The sequence below is a fragment of the Podarcis liolepis genome (assembly GCF_965112155.1).
Source record: "Podarcis liolepis genome assembly, chromosome: 7".
Classification (NCBI taxonomy): Eukaryota; Metazoa; Chordata; class Lepidosauria; order Squamata; family Lacertidae; genus Podarcis; species Podarcis liolepis.
In genome coordinates, this window is record NC_139561.1 from 1,651,116 (window position 1) to 1,672,302 (window position 21,187).

Genomic DNA, 21,187 nt, shown 5'->3' on the forward strand with positions numbered 1-21,187 from the left:
CAATATCTGAAACAATATGAGAACAATAAGTCATTCTGGTATATCCTCAGAATTTTGCAGCCAACTTATGTACAAAAATGCATATACTGCAGTAAAGTATGCATAAAAGTGCATGTATTAGTGAAAATATACAAAAATAAATTGTATTACGGGAAATTGCTTTGCAAAAAAGGCATATATTAATCTAAAAACTGCTAAATCTAAAACTGCTTAATCTAAAAACTGCTAAAATGCTGGTGAATTTTCTTGAAGACTTCCTTTTGTGGAAAAAAAAATAAAACTATTGTGGAAGTGCAAGAATTGAACTTAACGATTCAGAAAATGAGAAAGTGTCACATCACAGAAATGTGTATTTCAGTTTCTGTTTCACATAAATCTTCCCACTGGATAATGTCATGGTACACTTCTACCCATCAACACGTTTTGTGAGTGTAAGATGGTAACAGGCAAAAGATGTGTCTAAAGCTACCCTGTAATTTCTTTTAAAAATTAATTTCTTTTCTCATCAAATTCATTCTTATTAGCCATTAATGGAGGCTACCCATTATTTTCCTATTTTAGTGGCACTGTGGTCTAAACCACCGAGCCTCTTGGGCTTGCTGATCAGGTTGGCGGTTCGAATCCCTGTGACGGGGTGAGCTCCCGTTGCTCGGTCCCTGCTCCTGCCAACCTAGCAGTTCGAAAGTAGATAAATAGGTACCGCTCCGGTGGGAAGGTAAATGGAGTTTCCGTGCGCTGCTCTGGTTTGCCAGAAGCAGCTTAGTCCTGCTGGCCACATGACCCGGAAGCTGTAGGCCGGCTCCCTCGGCCAGTAAAGCGAGATGAGTGCCACAACCCCAGAGTCGTCCACGACTGGACCTAATGGTCAGGGGTCCCTTTACCTTTACCTAACACAGGAAATGCTTATAGTCAGAGCCTGGGTCCATCTAGCTCAATACTGTCTGCGCTGACTGGCTGCAACTCTCCAGGATTTCGGACAAGGAGTCTCTGCCAGGCATTGAGCCTGGGACCTTCTGCATGCACTGCAGTTGCTCTACCCCTGAGCTATGGCCTCTACTCAAAATGTTAGCTCCCAAGTCATCTCCACAGCACATACTATTTTAACAGTCATGACGGTGGTGAAGGTTCCTAAATTATTGGTATTACTGGCTTGCACCAACCAGCCCAAAAGCTTTTCACAGGTTGAGTGTCTCTGGTAGACTGGAAGAGAACAATAGGCCTGATTCCCTTGTTGCTCCCAAGGGGAGCCAAGCCCGGCAGGACAGCCTGCTCTATGGTCTTAACCCCTGCATGCATTAATTCGACTTAAGCATGTGGGTTATATGAGGTTGGATAAGTCGCATGTTCTACCTCCACTTCTGAATATGAGTTGATGGAAATTGTGGGACAGGGGAGTGCTATTGAGCTCAGGTCCTGCTTGTACATTTGCTGCTGAGGCACCTGGATGCTGGGCTAGATGCCCCCTTGGCCTGATCCCACAGGCTCTTCTTAAGTTCTTATGCCACAACTAAGTGGTATAAGAAGAATCGGTGGGGTGAGGCCAAGGGGGCATCTAGCTGATTGCCCCACCTTTTACATTTTCCAAATCACAGGTCCCCTCAGGGGAGTAGCTCTCTCCCTCTGCATGTCCAAGGCTAGCCTGGCTAGCCCAGCACTGGGGTCCAGCTTGTCTTCCTCACTGCCGGCAGCCTCAGGCTTCAGAACATCTCCGTTGCCCTGGTAACTGAGGATTTGAAAGGCCTTTCGGAGTGTGCCTATGGAAGCAGGGCTAAAAGGAAGGAGGCCGTCAGCCAGCCGAGGTGAGGAAAGAGGGGGTTGCAGTGAGTTCTCTCTTCTGTTGACAGTGCAGATCATTCTAATCTCTTGCAGATGGGCTGCGGTTAATCCTATTCAAAACTGTAAAATAAATCACATTAGAGAGAGGGGAGAAAGTCCTAATTTTGCTGACGAGTTTTCTTTGCAGCACAATAAAAGAACAAGGTGGTATTAAGACTTGGCATTCAGCCCAATCTATCCCAGACAGTTCCTAGGAATATTTGCCCCCTCCCCATCCCTCCTTCTTGCTATCACTTTTACTGCTCCACAAATTATCTGGGCAAAGAGGTATAATTGCTGTTCTGAATGAGGCCTTGCACAATACATATGGATTGCAAGTGTTTTGTTACTTCTTCTCCTGAGTTAATAATGCCGGGCACTTCCAGCCAAACTGTTTACTGAGCATTCATCCTGATTTGTTTGTGAAGAGGTTAGATGCTGCACCAAAGCCAGACTTATTTCCCCCACTTTCCTGTTCCTTACTGAGGAAAGTCCAATCTTTTGGGGAACCTGGTTTGTTGCAAAACAATAATTTTGCTTCTGGAATTTGACAGTGACTGAATCCTGCCCGAAAGTAGAAGCAGTCTGGAAGCGCAGCCTGTCTCCACACAGGACTGAAACTTCAGTCGTTGTTGTGTTGTTTTTATGTTTTAATGAATTTTTCTATATTATTTTCACTAATATATGCCGGGAGAGACACAATTTACCCCAGTATATCCATGTACAGATTACTTGGCTGGAGAGTTGCATCGCAAAAGGATGGCTCTGCTTGGGGACTCAGCTACATTAGTAAAGAAAAAGCATTTTACAGTATATACACATTTAACACTGGGGCACCAGATGGTGCTGTGGAGTTCCGTCGTTTGCCAACGTGTTTTCCCACTTTGAGGTTTACAATGCGTTTCCCTGAAACACTTTTTTAATATGTCTAGATCCAGCCTTGGATCTCATATTGTTTCAGAGAGTGCAAATTAACCTTTAAATGCAAATTGTTTCAATGTTCTCTCTCTCTCTCCTCCCCTGAATTTGCTGGTATGAGTTTAACAGCCTGGCAGTTATTTTATTCCTAGGAGCTCAACTCCCACATACTGATGCTGATATTTTTCACCACCACTTTTCCCTTCAAAGATAGACTGGAAAGTATAAGAGCCGGGTGCTATTGTTTATTTGTATAGCCCAAGTACATGGTGCTTAACATAGGGGGAAATGAAAATTTTGCCCCAAGGAAGTGATACATCTTCCTATCAATCAAGTGTTTATCCCACATTTTAGTGCATTCTTCTAATTGCAATAAAATCTGGGCTTTTTATATAATCAACTTCAATTGTGCAAACCTACATTTATGGTTTGCAATTGTGTCTCTCCAATAAATGTGTCTCTCCAGTAAAATATTAACAGTTTGGATGTTTAGAAGCCCTCACACCTCTGTTCAAAAACTTTGAGAAACATTGCCTTCCCAGCACTTTGTGTTGTGCCTACAAAGCAAAAATACATCATGGTAGTTCACCCACCCAGTTGTGTACATCCCCAGTAATTCCAGGTAATGTCTGTAGGACGTCAAAAAGAAGCTTGAAGCTGACCAAAGTAAGGATACACTGCAACATTGTGTTGCAAACCTCTGCAAAAGTAACATGCAGCTCTCACCTCAGGGGGCCCAACTAACTAGAGTTGGACCAGAGGAGAATTTGCTGAATAAACTGGACTTCTGATTAACCACAGGGCAGAGGTTGCCCAAACAGGACCCTCACCTCCCCAAAGAACATGTGTGACAGTTTCCATTCCAGTGATTCTTTTCTGCCCCTTGCGGTTAATGCCTTTGTCTCCCTCTGACTGGCCCTTCTTGCCTGCTCAGCGTAATAAGATAGGGAGGCTTTCCCCTTGCAGGCCACTGCAAAGGGACAGCAGCCATGTCCCGTGCCTGAACGTGGAAGCAGGGCAGGTGGAGCAAGGAAATTCTCCTTCAGCCCTGGAAAGAGGTTCTAAAATAGCAATGTAACAGTATGGAGAAGATGGTGGAAATGCTGCAGTGCAGACACTGTTGGATAACAAAGAATCCAGGACTAAGAAGAAATGCCTTTAGGTTGCCATACACCTGGAATTTCCCTGACACAGCTGGGATTCATCTGTCAAAAATGGCATCCGGGCGGAATTAACGAAAAGTGGCTAAAATATCCAGGGAATCTCATGTGTATGGCAGCCCATATGAGAAGCGTAGGGTTTGTTTTTTTTTTTTTTTTACGATTTCCTTACAAAAATGGTAAAGACTAAAAACTATATTTTTTGAGATATTGCCCAAAAACAAACTCCACGAAAAATCTCAACAACTCAACAACTTTTGTGTCTGAATTTTCACTTTTTGAATTACAGTGGTACCTCGGGTTAAGAACTTAATTCGTTCTGGAGGTCCGTTCTTAACCTGAAACTGTTCTTAACCTGAAGCACCACTTTAGCTAATGGGCCTTCTGCTGCCGCCACTGCGCGATTTCTGTTCTCATCCTGAAGCAAAGTTCTTAACCGAGGTAATATTTCTGGGTTAGCGGAGTCTGTGACCTGACGTGTATGTAACCTGAAGCATATGTAACCCGAGGTACCACTGTATGGCAACCCTGTTTTAGGAAGCGCATGAGGGAAGGGCTTCTATGCTGTAAACCAGCCCCTCATATCAGTGGCACAAACTTTTGCATGTGGTCAAAACTGTCCCAGGCCTGCGGCCTTTCTTCCTTCTCAGCCTGGTTTCAGGTCGCATGTGATGACACACAGAAACACAAGAAGATGTGTTCTACTGTGTCAAACCATTAATCCATCTAGTTCAATATTGGTGACACTGGTGGTCACAGTTCTCCCGGATCTCAGGCTGGAATCCTTCCCCATTCTACCTGGACATGCAGGGATGGAACGTGGAGCCTTTTTGGATACAGAGCATGTGCTCTGCCGCAGGGCTATGAGCTTTCCCCAAAGGGCCAGAGGGCCAACGATATTTCTAGATGACCCAGAGATTCTACACACTGTCAGTCTGCTGTCACAAGCAATTAAATAGGAATAAATAGGGCTGCCTTGTTATAACAGCTCCAGTGGCTAATGGTCTGGTTCCGGACACAGACCAACAAAGCCTTCCTTCCAGTAGCACCTTAAAGACCAACTAAGTTAGTTCTTGGTATGAGCTTTCGTGTGCATGCACACTTCTTCAGATACACTGAAACAGAAGTTGCCAGATCCTTCTATATAGTGAGAAGGTGGGGAGGGGTGTTACTCAGAAGGGTGGTGGGAATGGGAGATAGGCAGATAGCTGGGAGAGCCTGTTGACGACTCTTAACGACTGTAATAGGTCTTACAGGAGAAGGCAAGGGGTGAGGAGGTGAGAAATGGTTTAGTCATGTATAGTGAGATAAGAATCCAATGTCTTTGTTCAGCCCAGGTTTTTCCATTGTTTTAAGTTTGGTAATGAGTTGTAATTCAGCAGCTTCTCTTTCCAGTCTGTTTCTGAAATTCCTTTGTAGTAAAACAGCTACTTTGAGATCTTGTATAGAATGTCCTGGGAGATTGAAGTGTTCTCCTACTGGTTTCTCTGTTTTGTGATTCTTGATGTCAGATTTATGTCCGTTTATTCTTTGGCGTAAGGTTTGGCCTGTTTGTCCAATATAGAGAGCTGAAGGACACTGTGTCCAATGCCAACAGTTATATGGACTCTGTTCTGAAACCATATGCCATCAATGCTCCCAGCTATGTACGTGACACCACAGATTTTCTGAGGAAAATACAATCTTTAAATAATCTTCCCAACAACACTATACTAGCTACTATGGATGTGGAATCTCTGTACACCAACATCCCACACAACGATGGTTTACAAGCCATAAGGAACACCATATCAGATAAAACCACAGCGGACCTTGCCACCAAACTCTGCCAATTTGTCCTTACCCACAACAACTTCAAATTCGGTGATGACCTGTTTCTTCAGATCAGCGGCACAGCAATGGGCACCCGCATGGCCCCACAGTATGCCAACATCTTCATGGCAGATTTAGAACAACGTTTCCTGAACTCCTACCCACTCAAACCTCTCTTGTACCTGCGATACATTGATGATATTTTTATCATCTGGACACATGGTCAACAGACCCTGGACACCTTTCACCAGAAATTTAATGATTTTCACCCCACAATCAACCTTACAATGAATCAATCTATGCAAGAAATACATTTTTTGGACACTACTATAAAAATACAGGATGGGCGCATAGACACCACCTTATACCGCAAACCAACTGACCGACAAACATATCTACATGCCTCTAGCTACCATCCCAAACATACCAAACAGTCCATTGTATATAGCCAGGCACTACGTTACAGCCGCATCTGTTCCAATTCTACAGACAGAGACTCTCACCTAAGGGATCTACAGCAAACCTTCTCAGAACTAAAATACCCAGCAGATGAAGTTAGACAACAGATCAACAGAGCCAGACTGATACCCAGAGAGAACTTGCTGCAAGACAGACCCAAAAAAGAAAATAACAGAACACCTCTAGTCATCACATACAGCTCCCAAGTTAAAACAGTACAACGCATCATCAGAGACCTACAACCTCTCCTGGACAATGACAGTTCTCTTTCTCAAGCTCTGGGAGCAAGACCTTTCATTGCCTACAGACAGCCACCCAATCTTAAACAACTCCTAACCCACAATAATACTACAACCAGACTTAACACGGACACTGGCACCAGAGCCTGCAATAAACCCAGATGCCAACTTTGCTGCCACATACACCCGGACAACACCATTACTGGCCCCAACAACATCACACATACCATCTCGTGCCTATTTAATTGCTCATCGTCTAATATTGTGTATGCCATCAAATGCCAACAGTGTCCTTCAGCTCTCTATATTGGACAAACAGGCCAAACCTTACGCCAAAGAATAAACGGACATAAATCTGACATCAAGAATCACAAAACAGAGAAACCAGTAGGAGAACACTTCAATCTCCCAGGACATTCTATACAAGATCTCAAAGTAGCTGTTTTACTACAAAGGAATTTCAGAAACAGACTGGAAAGAGAAGCTGCTGAATTACAACTCATTACCAAACTTAAAACAATGGAAAAACCTGGTCTGAACAGAGACATTGGATTCTTATCTCACTATACATGACTAAACCATTTCTCACCTCCTCACCCCTTGCCTTCTCCTGTAAGACCTATTACAGTCGTTAAGAGTCGTCAACAGGCTCTCCCAGCTATCTGCCTATCTCCCATTCCCACCACCCTTCTGAGTAACACCCCTCCCCACCTTCTCACTATATAGAAGGATCTGGCAACTTCTGTTTCAGTGTATCTGAAGAAGTGTGCATGCACACGAAAGCTCATACCAAGAACTAACTTAGTTGGTCTTTAAGGTGCTACTGGAAGGAATTTTTTTATTTTGACTATGGCAGACCAACACGGCTACCTATCTACTACTGCAACAAAGCCTTGTATGGCTTAGGTCCAGGCTATTTGGAAGACCATAGTTTCTCATATGAACCTGCCCAGGCTCTGAGGTCAGAGGAAACCCTTCTCTCAGGCCTCCACCCTCACAGGTAAGAGGGAGAGGGCCTTCTTGGTGGCTGCTCCCAAACTTTGGAACTCCCGTCCTAGAGAAGTTAGACTGGCTCCCTCCTTGTTCCTTCTGCCAGCAGATGAAGACCTTTTTATTCCAACACCCTTTTAATGCTGTGATGATTTTATTCTTGGTATTATTTTTATTTTTAATAGAATTAAAATAATATATTAAAAGGATCTATTATTGTTGAATTACTTTTAAATTATTACCGTATATTCTTATGTTTTTAGCTTTCTCTGATTTAGCTGCATTGTTGCATATTCATCTAAAAGCCACCTTGTTTCCCAGTCTGGGGGAAATGTGGGATACAAATAAAAAATATTATAGTAATAATGAATGCAAGGGCACATATGGCTTTGCTGCTGGGCTTGAGCTGATAATGTTGCTACAAGGTTATTACAAGGTGCAGCCCCCCCCCCTTTCGGAACACTGGGCACCGTTTTGACCACTGCATCTTAGAAAGGACCTTGGAGAGCAAACAACGCACAGGAAATGATCAAGGGATTGGAGCACCTTTCCTAATAAGGAAGATTGGTGCAAAAAGCTTTCTGCTGTCTTTAGGGTGTCACAAGCCCACTGTGTAATGACGTGTGGATCCAGAATTGGCCTCCACAGTCACTTATGGACTCATTGTTAAAACCGTGTTTATGGAAGACAATCTTACTCGGCTACGAGGGATCGCCAAAGAAGACGAAGAACAAGCCCCTTCATTGTGCTTGAGGTATTTGGGGCTCTTTAGCTCAGACAAAAGAGAACTAAGAGGTGGAATGTGACAGAGGTAATAGAATTATGAACTGTGTGAAAACGAAGAAAGTGGATAGAGATTGAAAGCACAGAGTCTGAGTCATCATGATTGAAAATTCCTCCCTGTACACACAGAGAGAGAGAGGGAGAAAAAGAGAAAGGTTTAAACCTATTTTCTGCTGAGTTCTGCTGAGTCATAGCCAACAAATTGCACACAGCAACGCCATAGGTGATGTTCAGTGGGAGGGAAAGCCCCCACATTCCAGACTTTGGGCCCTATTTAATGTAGGAGTCTGTTCTATCAGCACAGCAACCTCCCTCCTCTCCTGTGCAGACAAGCTCATGGAGCATTTCATTTAGGCTCAGCAGCTGTTTCAAGGCATCTGGTGCGGTCTGGTGCACAAGAAAAGGACCTGTTATGTAAAAATCTTTCACTGCCTCCAGGGGATGTGACTTTTGCTTTGTGACTCTAGGACTGTAATTCAATGTGCACTTACTTGTGTTGTGAGCAAATCCCATGGAACTCAATTGAACTTGTTTCCAAGTGTTTCAGCCTTTAACCTTATGCCCAATACAGTGGTACCTCAGGTTACATACGCTTCAGGTTACAGATGCTTCAGGTTACAGACTCCGCTAACCCAGAAATACTACCTCAGGTTAAGAACTTTGCTTCAGGATGAGAACAGAAATCGTGCTCCGGTGGCGCGGCAGCAGCAGGAGGCCCCATTAGCTAAAGTGGTGCTTCAGGTTAAGAACAGTTTCAGGTTAAGAACGGACCTCCGGAACAAATTAAGTACTTAACCCGAGGTACCATTGTAAAGAAGTTACACACATCAGGAACTAAAAAAAGATTGGTTTATTGCTTGAAATGAAAATGACAGGTGCTGCTTCAGACAGTATCACAGTTCTGTGGCCAGCAAATCATGCATACCTTGATTTTAAGAGTAAACAAATTCCTGACTGCCCCAAAGCCTGAAGAGTAGGCACAGCAACTTGCCACAGGCCCACACTAAAGAGGGTGGGGGTGGTATACCTGTCCTGAAGTAAATGGAATCCAAGTCAGGGGTCAGGGATGTGTGCCTTCCATGCTGAGAGTAATCTCTCCCTCCAATAGCCTGTCCTCCAGGAAGGTTTACAGCATCTCTCTCATCTGCTTCTTGGCCCCTTGTCCAGTGCAGCATGAAACGGATTTTTGAGAGTGTACGACAAAAAGGGGGTCCTGTTGGAGCTTATGAGCTACCCAACAATTACAGAATCATAGAATCATAGAATCCTAGAGTTGGAAGAGACCACAAGGGCCATCGAGTCCAACCCCCTGCCAAGCAGGAAACACCATCAGAGCACTCCTGACATATGGTTGTCAAGCCTCTGCTTAAAGACCTCCAAAGAAGGAGACTCCACCACACTCCTTGGCAGCAAATTCCACTGTCTAACAGATCTGGGGTTTAAGTACTATTTGGGGCTAATATTAACTTATGGTGATGGGGGGGGGGAGGTTTCCTGGATAAGTGTCATAACAACTTTATTCCTTTGCTTCATTGTTTATTTCTTGCCAGTTCCTGTCTTTTTGCTATTTTGTTCACCTTGCCCAGTTTGAAGTTGAAAGGACATGACCTTTGTGAGAAATGACTAACTGGTTAACTTGCATATATTCTGAATCCATGACTTTACTTTCTAAGTCATTTAGGATTTTAAAGACTAAAATGAGCCCCGTGAATTGGGCTTGGAAACTAAGAGCCCCAATGCAGCTGCTGTAGAACATGTTTTAAATGTGTTTGAGCAGCTGTCCCCACCAAAACCTGGCTGCTGCCTTCCGCACCAGTGTTCAAGGACAATATCACACAGAGCACAGGCAGCCTTCTAATCTGCAAGGAACTACAGTCTGGCTGTAGTTACAGTGTGGCTACGTCATCTCTTTCTAAGAGAGTCCATAGCTGGCAAACCAGTCATAGCTGGAAATAGGCACTGCTTGCTGCAGAGGCAAATCCGAGCCTGCGGTGACCATGTGGATCCAGGAGTAACCCCAGGCTATGCCCTCATCGAGAGCAGGCTGCCATCCCACCTCTTGGACCCAAGAATTCGAAACACATCATCATTTAGTTTAAGTTTCTTGGCCCACTTCCAGCTCACTAGCCCCTCCAGGCACTGATCCAGCACCTGAACCGCCTCTCCTGATTCAGCTGGGACAGAGAGCTAGAGAGTCACCCGCATATTCATGGCAAATCGCCTGGTGACATTTCCCAGCAGCTTCATGTAGATATTAAAAAGCATTTAGATTAAAATAGAGTTACACGCCTCCCCAATCTCCACAAGATTCCAGGGGCTGCAGGCACACTTTACCCAGGGTCTGTGTTTCCTTTGGAAATGAGGCTTAGCGGAGACAGTGGTGTCTTTGTTATATATGGTTTATTTACACTCATAAACAACCTGCATCTAAATGCAGACAGTTCAGAGCATTCACATTCCAAAAGGGTCTCTGGTTTCTCCCATAGACACAGCAGGCGTAGGTTTTAGAACAGAGAATTCAGCCATGTGTGATCTCTCTCTCTCGATCTCTCTCTTTCTGTCACAGTTGGCCCATGTGGTGCTCTTTGCCCCTCTTCTTCTTCCTTGTCACCATTTACAGACTGAAAAGGATTTCTCCCCAGCCTACACCATCCACAACTGAAATCCTAACCCCTTTTTGTCTCTGCCCACCAACACACAGCTGGAAGAGCCAGCACTGAATGTTCTGATGGCTCATCTTTTGTTAGGTTAAGAACCTGGCCATCATCAGGTGCCCACCTCGTGAGGAAGCTGGCCTCTGTTATTTCAGCCTTGAATCCCTGCTGGATCTGGGAGTTCAGGGCTGGCAGTTTAACACCCCAAACCTTGATTAAATTCTAACAGTTACTAAATCCATAAATTATGGGTGCCTTGTGCCCACAAACTCTGGAAAGGGTTAAGCATGCACCCCTTCAGCACTACTGCTCTGATCAAAGAGAGCGTCTGCGGGGGCTCTAAAGGGAAAACACACATGGAAATCTGATTACAGCCTCCCAGCTCTTGCAAAGTTATTGGATAATGCCTGTGTGGACTGGAACACTGGCATTTCATATGTACATATACTCTGGAAGTGGGAGGAATCTATATTCTGCATTGGGTGTTAGTACTTTACTTGCTGGGCAAACTCTGCCAAGCACCTTTCTGCAGTCAAACACACACACACACACACACACACACACACACACACACACACTGTCCTTTCCTGTGCTCCACATCTTCATTCCTGGGATCCACTTACGGTACAAGCAGCTCAGGGCGAAAAGAGTTCAGGCCGAGTTCCTGGAGAGAGGACAAAGGCACGTGTCCAGGAATCTGCCAGCCTTGGCAAAGTGACGTCTGCTACTGTACCCTCTCGTTCCAGGAGCACCAGCAGCTCAGAGGACAGATCTGGGAGGTGTGAGCGGGGAGGCCGTGAAACCGACACCTGCGTCAGATGCAGAGCCGTTTGGTGCCAGCCTCCAGATTCATGTTGCAGCAGGCCAGTCTTCACCCTCGTGCTGGGCCTCCTTGTGACGGGGCGGGGGGGGGCAGCTGCACATTAAGAAGCCTCCTCCGCGCTGCTCCGTTTTTGCACTCAGCAAAGAAACAGGTGGTTGCTTAGATCCCTGGTGGGCCTCCCCACACGGTGACCTTGCATTCATCCTGGCCAGTTACAAGCTGCCCAGGCCTGCCTCTGCTCAGTGAGCAGCTCCCTTGTCAGGCTGCGACTGCCATTCATGTTCTGCCATCTGGATGAGAGAGCCTCTGAACATGCCTGGAGGGCCCTCCCCTTCCTACTGTATCGCCCCAGCATGCCTCCATGCACCAGCCTTCCAAGTGCAGCATTTCCAAGGGAATAGTGTTGCTATCCTGTGCTGTTAGGGGCTCTAGGATAAGCAGAAATTCAACGGGTAAAGCTTGACCAAGCACTGTGTCTCTGTGCACAAGGAAAGTGTACCACCTCCACCACGGAAGGCAAAAGCCCCAATTCCTGTGTCCCCACCCACCTGCAGATCACACAAGAATGAGGCCACATTTCAAGATGCTGAGGGATTTTTATCAACAGCCCAACACCTTTTGGCCCCAGGGCGTTCTTCAGCAGCTTCCTATAATGTATGTATGTAACCCGAGGTACCACTGTAAAACCAAACAGTGTCAAAGTGATTTTATTTACCTTTCACAGCCTTCACTCTTCCTGACAACTTTTCAGCTAAAGCAATTTGACAAATGTTTGTGTTCCAAAGATAATGTTCGTCCCAGACCAGTTTTCCTGTGCTTACTGATCAGATGATGAGCTGCCATTTGATGCTTCATTTTCTAGAAACCAGGCATTGATAAAATTTGTATTTATTCATTTTTTAAAAGAATTATAGCCTGTTTAATCAAAATATCAATAAAGCTCTAAGTGGTTTATTCATAAGGAAAGCATTGATAAAATCAACAGACTTTAACAATAAGTAGACCTATTAAAATGATCAAAACGGAGATAAAATCTACAGAGCTTAAGAACAAATATACATCATAAAATTGCATGTCTAGTCAGGCTTGCCTAAACAATTTATTTTAGCAGGCACCGAAAACAATGCCACAAAGGTTCCAACCCAATATTATCTGGAGCAGGCTGGGTGTTCCAGAGCTGCTGCCACACTATAAGACATGATTGCTCCTTGGTGTGTAACAAACACTGTAAGGCGCTTTCAAAATTAGCACATGCCTGTGAGCACCAACTTACTGTGCTACCTCCCTCTGCAGGCAGGCAAGACAGGCATTGCATTAGGCCTTATCTCATTCCTGTGTGCTGCTGTTTCTCACGCAGGAACTCTTATGACCCTGTACATGCAATCTCTCTCTCTCTCTCTCCCCCCGCCCTCTCTTTTCTTTTTCCTTTTGATAGCCAGCTGCGTGAATCATTTGTTTGGGCCTCTTTTCAGCTGGAAAGAGATCAAAGGTAGGCAAGTTTGTGGATGGCAAAGAGATCAAAGGTTCAGGAAAGGGGCAAGGCATGGAAGCAGCGCTGGCCGGTGGACCCCACACCAGCCTCTCTGCAGGGCTGCTTCAAGACATTTTGCTGCCTGAGAAGATACACATGTGCAATTCAACAGGACTGACAAATGAATCTTACGAATCTCGTACTTCCACACCAGAGACAAGATAGCAGCATCAACAGGCTTTCTTAAGAGGCACAGGGCAGGTAGAGGGGCACAACCTGCTCTCTCACTGCCCCCACCAACTGCCTGAGGCAGCCCCCTCTCTCTGCCTAATGGCAGAGCCCTCTCGGCTCATAGAAGCATCTATAAGCACCCTGCGTAGCCTGCTTGCCCAGAGCCCATCTCCTCCCAAGCCCCTGGGGCCTGTTTTCTCAAGCATCACACATGGAGGTAGCAACAGCTGCACCGATTAATAATAATAATAATAATAATAATAATAATTTATTATTTATACGCCGCCCAGTTTCCCCAGCCACTCTGGGTGGCTCCCAATCAAGTATTAAAAACAATACAGTGTTAAATATTAAAAACTTCCCTGAACATGGCTGCCTTCAGATGTCTTTTAAAGATGGGATAGCTACTTATTTCCTTCACATCTGAAGGGAGGGTGTTCCACAGGGTGGGCGCCACTACCGAGAAGGCCCTCTGTCTGGTTCCCTGTAACCTTACTTCTTGCAATGAGGGAACTGCCAGAAGGCCCTCAGCGCTGGATCTCAGTGTCCAGGCTGAACAATGGGGGTGGAGATGCTCCTTCAGGTATACAGGACCAAGGCCGTTTAGGGCTTTAAAGGTCAGCACCAACACTTTAAATTGTGCTCGGAAACGTACTGGGAGCCAATGCAGATCTCTCAGAACCGGTGTTATGTAGTGCCGGCGGCCGCTCCCAGTCACCAATCTATCTGCCACATTCTGGATTAATTGCAGTTTCCGGGTCACCTTCAAAGGTAGCCCCACGTAGAGCGCGTTGCAGTAGTCCAAGCGGGAGATAACCAGAGCATGCACCACTCTGGTGAGACAGTCCGCGGGCAGGTAGGGTCTCAGCCTGCGTACCAGGTGGAGCTGGTAGACAGCTGCCCTGGACACAGAATTGACCTGCACCTCCATGGACAGCTGTGAGTCCAAAATGACTCCCAGGCTGCGCACCTGGTCCTTCAGGGGCACAGTTACCCCATTCAGGACCAGGGAATCCCCAAACCCGCCCGCCCCCTGTCCCCCCAAAACAGTACTTCTGTCTTGTCAGGATTCAACCTCAATCTGTTAGCCGCCATCCATCCTCCAACCGCCTCCAGGCACTCATACAGAACCTTCACTGCTTTCACTGCTTCTGATTTCTGCATACTGATGAACACCCAGCCCAAATCCCCCTGATGATCTCTCCCAGCAGCTGCATGTAAATGTTGAAAAGCATGGGGGAGAGGACAGAACCCTGAGGCACCCCACAAGTGAGAGTCCAGGGGTCTGAACACTCATCCCCCAACACCACTTTCTGGACACGGCCCACCGATAAACATTAAAAGCCATGATTAATCTTGTGACACTTTAAAGACAGAATGCATGGCACAAACATTCATGGACTAGAATTATTTTCACCAGATTTGAAAAGCATAAACTTAGCAGTTTTCTGCAGCAACCATAGACACACCTGTGTATGGTAGAGCAGGGAGCTGTAAACAATGGGGTTAAATAGGCAGTGAAATGCGAAAAGTACAGTCTGTGCAGTCTTGACAAACAGTACAATGTTTAGTGTTTGAAATTATCAGATCCCCGTCCTTCCAAAGGCAATAACACTCCTCAGGGAAAATGTGAGCTCAGGAACAGGAGTCTTTTCAATACTTGGCCTTTATCCCCAGCTCTGCTTCTCTGAGACCATTGAAGGTGCCTCCAGACATTTTGCTGGGTCAAGGGGGGGGGGATTCCAGTTCATGCCAGAAGTTAAGCTTTGCTGAGTTAAAGCAGATTTAAAAAAAGAACAGACGTTTTATGCTTACAATGGGGAACAAATAATTAACAGGAAGATGCGTAAAGACCCTGCAAGCAAATCTGTATAAATTCAGGATGATTGTCATAAACAAACGAGAATACTCGATAAAGACATAGTGTGACCACTGCAGAGTGTTGTGGAAGCAACTCATGGTGAATGCTGACTGAACAGGTGATCTGAGGAGCCCTGAGCTCGCTGGAGGGGATCTGTCTTTATCATTCTGTTGCTTGACCTGCAAATCTAATCAACACATTCCCCAAGCTACCCAGTTTGGCCTCTAATGCTTTTAACTTGAAATTAACCTTCAGCTGCGTTAATATTGTTATAGGATTCAGAAAGGTGATTCTGCATAATACCTATGGGTCCCTTCCAAGCCTGTGTAACAGCCCAGCCAGTTCCTTTCCACTCCTGTTCTGCCCTGATGAAGAATTCTGGAGCACTCCAACAATTGTAAACTTTAAATATATTTCATTTAGGCTAGCAGGTGGCTGGAGGGTAGGAAAACACAGCCAATTGCAGCAAGGAATACTTACTAGCTCAAATGCAAACTGTTACCTTTGCCACAGAAGTTTATGTTATTTACTGATGGCATGGGTGAAGAGCAAATCCAGTCATTGGTTCCCTTGGATCCTAAGGTAAATGAACTTAAGGAAGTTCGTGGAAGGCGGTTTCCCATCCCTCTTTTCCTTCCCCCAGCAGGAGAGTGGCTTGGAATCCTACTCCTCAGAGGACAGTCCTCTGTTTGAAGCTGCCCTCTGTTTGCAGGGCTTCCCAGTCCAAGTCCATCTTAAAGTTTAGGAACCACAAGAACCAAAGAGCACAAACCCTTTATGTTGCCCATCAACAGCACACTGAGTTGGCACATGACTCACCTGGTCACATTCTTTCTCACTGTGGTGAGCTGTATTGTACAGTGGTACCTTGGTTCTCAAACTTAAACTTTTCTGGAAGTCTGTTCCAAACCCAAAGCACACATTTCCCATAGAAAGTAATGGAAAATGGATTAATCCGTTCCAGACTTTTAAAAACAACCCCTAAAACAGCAATTTAACATGAATTTTACTATCTAACTAGACCATTGATCCCTAAAATGAAAGCAATAATCAATGTTCTGTACTATAAAATAAATAAGACAGTATTGTAGAAGATAAAAATTAAAATTAATTTTTTTTTCTTACCTACATGATGATAGTCATTGTTTGGATGGGGGGCTTTTATTGATTTCCACAGTCAATCAATCAATCAATCAATCAACCATAAAACGAAAAACAAGCCACAGTCATAAAAATGAAAAAGCCATACAAACAAAAACGCAAAAAATAGCAAAAACAAAAGCACCAAATATCACCTCAGAACACTGCAATCAGAAACGGAAGGCTTTAGTTATGATGGGGGCTTAAATTAGCTGCTCAAGGAAACAAACAGAATGAAAAAAGCCTTTATTATGAGGGGGGGGGGGAGGCTCAAATGAGCTGCGCAACAGTGAAAACGGAAGCTCAAGAGCAGGTTTGGCTTCCAAGGCAAATTTCAAAAACCAGAACACCTACTTCCGGGTTTGCAGCGTTCGGGTTCCGAGTTGTTTGGGAACTAAGCTGTTTGAAAACCAAGGTACCACTGTATTTCTATTTGAAGTATGGAAATTGTTTCTAAATTTGCAGCTATACATACTGCGAAGGAATCGAACTGTAGTCCCCGACTGCTTACATGTATCCTTGTATTTACTGTAGCGTGGGAAATTATGTGTTACACACCACCCCAATATCTGAGTGTCAAGAGACTCCAGGGGCGCCAGCACTTGCCCAGGGTTCCTTGGAGTGAAGGTCAGTGGAGACTGTGGAGTCTTTAGGATATCTGGTTTTATGCACGCGTGCGCGCATCCCCCCACACACCCTGAGCATAGGATGGAGGGGCTCACAGCATTAAGACACCAAATGATCTTGCTTCTCCATTAGTCACAGCTTTGGATCCAGCACAAAGCAGGCATGTCTCTGTGTCTCCACCTTCCAGCCTCTTCCCAGCTCATTCACACACAGCTGTGGCCATTGTTCTCCTACCTAGCTGCTAGGTGAGCTGGCTGGGGTGTGGGGAGGCCCACGCTTCTGTTCTATTGTGCAGAGCAACTTCATGGTGCTTAACTAGTCAGCCAAAGCCATTGCCCATTCTACCCCCACAGATACAGGATCCCAAGAGCTGGAAGGGACTCAGGACATCATCCAGACTGACCTACCAAACTCACCTTGTTGCCCCTTATTTGGGGAGTTTAGGGTCAATCCAGTTTTTTTTTATTGTGGGAATAGATCACAGTCTCTTGGAAGCTGGACAAGCCTGATCTAGGGTATTCCCTCCCATAGAAATAAACAACCATGTCATCACGGGATGCAGTAAGAAGGTGGCAGGCGGAGGGGGAGCTCAAATGAGGCGATGATTCAGTCTGACCTCCACCCTGGCCAAAGCTTTCCCTGCCCAAGTCCCTTCTCAAGCTGCCTTCCCCTCGTTGCCAAGGCAACACGATGGTTCAGCGTCAGGTGATTTGGCATCGAGATCCCTGCCTGGGGTTTGTTCGGGCTGCCAAGAAACAAAAGAGCTATGTGTAAGGATGGCACAGATAGCCTTTTCTCTCGTCCTTTGTCAGTGCGCTTTTTAGAGCCAAATGTGCTCTAAGGCTGATTCCAAAAATTATTCAGCCTTTGATCACGCACACTCATTGAACAACTCACTAAATGGATGAATGAGTAAAAGAATGAATGAGCAAACAAACAGCGCATGTGCATTTATATGTGAACTGTGTCACAAAAGCAACCAAGTATGCACATTTGACACATTTCGCAGAAAACTCAAGAAAAGTGGAGCGGATACCTCTCTCAAACAAACTGACCATGGGCTCAGCAGCAGCTGCTCACATCTCTTTACTGCCTAATGGTCAAGCTTATTAACACACCTTGTAATATATCTTGGTATTTAGAAACAACAACCCTGGTTACCTGCCAATAGAATTGTCCGAGGACAACCAAGCGATGTTGATAAATAAAATATCTCTCTGAGTATAATTTTAATTTACACAGTAAGTACCGTATTTTTCGCCCTATAGGACGCAATTTTTCCCCTCCAAAAATGAAGGGGAAATCTGGGTGCGTCCTATGGGGCGAATGCAGGCTTTTGCTGAAGCTTGGAGAGCGAAAGGGGTCGGTGTGCACCCACCCCTCTCGCTCTCCAGGCTTCAGGAACACATCCGCAGCCTAGGCAGCCCTACAGGAGGTCCGGCAGGGATGTCTAGGCTGCGGATAGCAGCCTGCCGCCCAGCGCGAGGGGTGCCCTGAAGCAGAGAGCCCCCGCGCCGGGCAGACATCCGCAGCATGGGGAGCCCTGCAGGAGTTCCCTGTAAGGCTCCCCACGTTGCGGATAGCAGCCTGCCGCCCAGCGCGAGGGGCACCCTGAAGCAGAGCGCCCCTCGCGCTGGGCAAACATCCGCAGCATGGGGAGCCCTGCAGGAGTTCCCCGTAAGGCTCCCCACATTGCGGATAGCAGCCTGCTGCCCCGCAGGGGGGGGGGCGCGCGCCTTGATGCAGAGCACCCCTCACGCGGGGCAGACATCGGCCAGCCCCACAAGCTCGGGGGACAGCAGGGAGGCGCAGCGCCGCCATCCCGCTGTTCCTCGACCTGGTTCCGTTTCCCCGACCTGCTTTTGGGGGGGAAATAAAGGGAATTTTTTCCCCTTTACTTCCCCCCCAAAAAACTAGGTGCGTCCTATGGGACGGAGCGTCCTATGGGGCGAAAAATACGGTAATGGAGAGAGAAAATCTGTTACCATTGACTAAGGTGCAGGCACCAGTGGTCACCCATAACTGGACAGGGTGGGGGGAGGGAAGAAAGGCATATGTAGCCGGAAGAAAGGCAAACAGCACATGTGGAGAAGCTGGAGGCTCAGGGGGCCTCAGCGGCCCAGAGGGCCTTCCATCAGCTTCAGCTGGGGGACCAGCTCCGCCCCATCTGAACAGAGAGAAACAGCTTTACTTCTCTTGTCTTTGCTCTAGTAGCCTCTGGGTTAGATTACTGCAACACGTTACACATGGGGCTGCCTCTGAAGACGGTTCAGAAGCTTCAGCTGGTGCAGAATTTGGTGGCCAGGTTGCTCACCGGGGCACGACGGTTTGAGCAGATTTTGCCAATCCTGACCGGACGGCACTGGCTGCCAAATAGTTTCTGGACCCACGCTAAAGGGCTCGTTTTGACCTAGAAGGTCTTAAACCTCTCAGTAATACCTCAAGGACCGCCTCTCTCCATACAAACCTACCTGGACCCTGGAAACACTATGTGAGGCCCTTTTTTGTGTGCCTCCTCAGCAAGAGGTCCAGAGGGTGGCAACATGAGAACGGGCCTTTTCTGCAGTGGCTCCCTGCTTGTGGAATGCTCTCCCCAGGGAGGCACGCTGGGCGCCTTCATTATGGGTCTTTAGACACTGGGCAAAAATGTTTCCCTACAACCAGGTCTTTGATTAACCTCCTGTAATTAGTTTGTTCTGTTCTTGTTTTTATGATATATTTTGTGTTTTTTATATTGTATATTTATGCTGTGAACCACCCTGAGACCTTCAGATGAAGGGCAGTGTAAAAACTTAATAAATAAATAAAATACAAATAAAATAAATGCAGCCCCTCCACATTGCACATTCAGGGTGTTTTGGGGGCGGTCACACACAGTTCTACTTTCAATACTTTTTGCGCTTGTAAAGGTTTTGTGGTTTTCATACTGCTTCGTTTCCATTCAGTGCCTATGCTGTAACATCCTGCTGAAATCCCAAAACTTTCCATGCCATTCTCTTGCTGTGTTCTCCCAGTTTTGTTGTGCTATAGCAGTCTGAATACTTCAAGGTGCTGTGCACTGAGGCCTCCCCACACCCACATTTCATCCTCACAGCATCCCTGCAGGGTAGGCTAGATTAAGAGTGTGCGACAGGCGGCTCAAGTGAACTGAACCTTTTGATGCTGCTGCAGACACTATAAGGTCCTGTAAAAGTGTTCCTTGAATAGAAGGTCCTGTAAAAGTGTTCCTTGAATAGATATGGGCACAAAGTTGGTGACTGGATTTGTTGTAGGATCCAGGCCCTGTCTTGGTGCCTCTTTAGAGTGGCCTGTTGCTGCTGAGGAGCTGCGCTCGGTTGGAGGACTGCCTAAATATGTCGAATCACGAGTCAGAAAATGTAACATCTTGTCCTGGCGAAGAAAACACAAGGAATTGTGAAAGGTTCCGGCCCTCTGGGGTTTTGTTTGCTGTCCCTTATTGGAGAGGCAAGATCTAGTGAGATTCCTCACTGGCCTTGCAGACAACTTCATTGTCCAGAAAGTGGGAGAAGCAACAAGAGGAACAGCCATTTTAGATCTGGTCCTAACCAATGTTGATGACCTGGTTAGTGGGGTAGAAGTGGAAGGATCATTAGGCGCGAGTGATCATGCTCTTCTGAAGTTTACTATACAGCGGAAAGGAGCAGCCAAGCATACTAGGACTCAATTTCTTGACTTTAAGAAAGCCGACTTCATAAAACTTAGGGAAGTGCTGGGTGAGATCCCATGGACAGTAATACTAAAAGGAAAGGGAGTTCATGATGGCTGGGAGTTTGTTAAGAGGGAGATAGTAGAAGCACAACTTCAGGCAATACCAATGAGATGGAAACATGGAAGGTGCCTAAAGAAGCCAGGGTGGCTATCTAAAGAACTTTTAACTGAGCTAAGATTAAAAAAGGATGTGTACAAAAAATGGAAAAGGGGGGAAACCACCAAAGAGGAATTCAAACAAATAGCCAGCACGTGTAGACACAAAGTCAGAAAAGCTAAAGCACAGAATGAACTCAGGCTTGCTAGAGAGGTTAAAAGCAACAAAAAAGGCTTTTATGGGTATGTTCGTAGCAAAAGGAAGAACAAAGAAACAGTGGGGTCACTCAGAGGAGAAGATGGTGAAATGCAAACAGGGGACACAGAAAGGGCTGAACTCCTCAATGCCTTCTTTGCCTCAGTCTTCTCCGATAAAGAA